Raw genomic sequence first — 4,030 nt, 5'->3', positions numbered from 1 at the left:
TTTTTAGTATTGCAGTCCTAAGACAGATTGTAGCTGGGTATAACTTCCATACCATCTGATTCCATTGCAGGGAAGATGGAGCAGGGCAGATGATCTTCCTTAAAAAATTGAAGTCTAAATCCTTCCATCCCACAAGAGCTCTGCACAGGCAGGTAATCCTGATTCTGGAACTGTGCCCTTAATGCATTTCTAAAGCAGTTCTTTTGTAGCTAGCGCATGTATGGTTTCCTACTAAGACGGAACGTGTATGGGCCTATGCACATTTCCCCAGAAAATATGGAAATTGTTCTGGGATGCCTGGATTAGCATCCACACTTCTAGGACATAGAATTCTGTGTTTTCATGTGTGCTGTATGTGACTCACCAAATTTCTCAATATTTTTTGTACATTAACCCTATGGTGTTTTTACACAGAATAATCATTATTGGAATATTTTGTTCAGGTGAATGGGTTTGAGCAGGGGCAGTAAGAAGAAAGCTATCCAGCAGGTATATGGTTGCATGCCCTAAAAGTTATTTATTTCTTCTTCCTCAGGCCAGGTTTTTGATCTTTAGCTGTGCCACTCAAATGTCTCCAAGTTTGATAAGGTGAGTTCTGAGAGCCCACTGAAGCAATTTAGATGCTTGTAATGAAGGGGTGCCTGAGTCTTGCACAGCTCTGGGCTTCCAGCATGGAGGAAAAGCTTCTAAAAGACCATGTGTTTCTGAAATTTAGGTGACTCCAGGTTAAGAAACAATTGAGCAGACTTTTGCACAGAATATAGTTTGGGATTTAGCTCACAAATTGTACATGAGCCTATGTCTGACTTTGGAATGTCCGCATATGGAGAAAAAGAAAATGAAATGCTGGCTTCACCAGCAGCTGCTGTATACTCAATACTTTTGATCAGACCTTTTTTACTAAGGCTCCTGAACATGGATTTATGAGCCAACCTCTAAAAATCTTGGCTGAAGTTCTTAAAAGGAATTAATCTCTCTTATACTACCCACCATGAGGCCCCAAAACTGCCAAATTCTTTAAGAAAGAAAGAGCAGCTGTGCCACACTAAGTCATGGGTATACTAGGCTTGGCACCCTCCAGCAGTGGAAAATAGTGGATGCTTGGGGTAAAGTGTAAGAATAGGACAAGCACAGAATATTTGTCCAGGATCCACTCCAGGTGATTCAGGCATTCCCTGTGCCAGAAGCTATATATTTGTATCTAATTGCTGTAATTTTTTTTCCCATGAACTTGTCCAAACACTTGAATACATGTCATTTTTATCCCCACTGCATCCTGCAGCAAGTCGCTCCAAGGTTTCACTGTGCTCCACATGAAGAAGCATATCTTCCTGTGCTTCTTGGAACTTGCTGTTTGCTGGGATCTTTAGAAAGAAACATTGGTTTTTAATTATTTATCTTTTCTTTGCAATTCAGGATTTCAAAGGCTTTTTTATTGTATATCATTTTTGACAAGATATCATTGAAACTCAACAGGACCATGAGCATGCTATTCATGCATGAGCATGCATCTCAAGCTAGAATTTAACAGTAAACTTGTCTGTAGATTTATAGTCATGTTCTAGAACCTCTTCTGTTCCTATTTATATAGGAACATAATTGAATCCAGGGTAGACATAAAATTATTCAAGGAAGCAAAAAGTCATCTTCCCTTCATATTGGCAGGAGAGGTAGACTGAGGCTGCTGCAGGAATCATGAAAAATCCCCTTTGATTATTTTTGAGAGCTGAAAATGCCAGAGTTGAGAATTACATGAGGTTCTTGAGCAGAGGTGCACGTGTGTGATTATGTGCTTGTGTTCCACACGGACACATGAAACTGCCAAGGCCATCTGTGCTGGAGGAAAGGTGGTGAGTTAAAGTCTAGGCAACACAGAGTGAACCTCAGTGCCCTGACTTAAAGATGCTGTTGGCTACCATGGAAACCAATTGGAACTACTCTGTGAGGGACATGTTATCTGTGGGAACAAAACAGGAGTGGCTATTTCTCAATATCACAATTACCTACAATTAATCTTGCATATTAGGATTGTCTTGAGTTATTTGCATAAAGCATTATTCACTTTGCTACAAGTCTTATGTGAGTGGGGGCAGCCTGACCTTAGCAGGAGTTCAAGGGTTTGACAGTCAACTTGAGAACCTGTTTTATGATGCATAATTTTAACAGCATTTCGGGTACGGCTCTTCAGTGCAGCTTTCATTTCAGCCTTTAAAACCCAAACTCTTTGCAGATGGCAGTGTGCATAGAGGAGAAGTGGTGCAAAAGTCTGTTTTAAGCTGTCACAGCAAACTAAATCTGGCTGTAGTCACACAAGTAGCAGTTAAATTATCCTGCAACATCAGCAGTAGCTTTTAAGTGAAAACATGATCATGGGTGATGTTTGAGAGCTAATAGAGACAAAAATTTGTATTTCAAGTCATGGCAGAGTCTATGAAGAGAAATGTGGGGAGGGGTGTCTCTGTATACAAAACACTAAATTAGGGGACCTTTTAAACATGTCAATTTTACAGTATTGTGACTTGACAGGCACCAGCAGAGGCATCCCTGACTTACACAGGCCTAAAAAAACAACAAGTCTTGGCCTGTGCACCACACAAATGCTCGGTAACTTGCTTATATATATTTATACTCAGATATAATAACCAACATTGGATAAGCATATACCACATCACAGCATAAAATATTGTGTGCACATAACTGTCATTCATGTTGGTTAGAGGTTTAACCCTGCTGAATTTTCCTCTCATCTGACCAATATAAACATAGAGCATCTGTGAGGTGAGCTGCATTTTAGAAAGTGAGTCAGGACACAGGATGATGCAGCACAATTTGAGGAGTTTTTTGATATTCCACATCTTTGATCACTATAGATTTTTAATGCAGTTACTGTACAATACTGGTAAGAAGCACAGCTAAAGAAAATGCAAATGAGCTCAATAAAGACTCCAGGGCTTTTTGGGTATTTAAGGTTATCCAGTCTGTTTACAGATCACAGTCTGCTAGAATGAAACAAAATCAAACCAAACCCTTGCCCTGAAGATATAATTGGCAACATTAAGAATCTTACAATACCCCAGGGACAGTAGTTGCATCTGTACTTCACCACATATTATTGTTGAAAATATTATTCAGCTGTTTATTTATCTAGAATTAGCAGATTAGGGAGCAGTGTTTTAGTGGATACCAAACATCTGTGATAGCAGTTTCAGAGTAATAGGCTGAAACAGACACTGTATCATCACTTTGGGGAAGAACTTGGGCAAATACAGTTTCTTCTTTTTCCTTTCTTTTCCAGGTCAGCTTTGCTAACAGCTATCTGGGCTCAGACCCCAGCTCTTGAATCTCACATTTTATTAAGTACTCACTTTGCCACTAGTCATTCAGAAACAGCCTTGTGTAAGGTATTAAAGAACGAGTAAGCCAAATCAGCATTTCAAGACTCTCATATGGCTTTCATATAGCTGGGCAGAGTGTGTCTTTTCACAATTGCAAACCTTTCTTCAAGTTGGATGTTAACACTTTCAGAGTAACTTTTAATGCCAAAACAACGTCCTTCCCTTTCAGTTCAAAGAAAACACAACATCTGTCATAATGTGAAATGTAGATTTAATGCAAGTGTCAAGTCAGGCACTTGGTAATGAGGTAAAAACCCTTGAGATTCTAAGTCTCTCTTCCACGCTATCTTATTACAGGGAGGGGAAAGGAAAGAACTGTTTCTTTGGCACTTAGCAGCTTTTCTGTGTCCCTTATCTATCCTTCCCGGACATCTTCTGTAAATTAGTGGATTTTTCTTGGCAGTGTCCCTGAGAGGGTGGAAGGTGTGATAATGTTTGCTTGCGGCAGAGGGAAACTGAGGTACAGACTAGCCACAGTCCATGCTTGCCGCGGCACTGCCCGGAGCCCCCAGCCCCGGCTGGGGCGGTGACGGCTCCCCAGGGGAAGGGCAGCGCTCCCTAAACCGCGGCCGCATCCCGCAGGACGCTGCGGGGCGGTGGCGGAAGCGGGTGGGAAGCGGGGAAGCAACAGGCTG

Source organism: Geospiza fortis, unplaced genomic scaffold, assembly GCF_000277835.1.
Source record: "Geospiza fortis unplaced genomic scaffold, GeoFor_1.0 scaffold121, whole genome shotgun sequence".
NCBI lineage: Eukaryota > Metazoa > Chordata > Aves > Passeriformes > Thraupidae > Geospiza > Geospiza fortis.
This window is presented reverse-complemented; position numbering follows the sequence as displayed.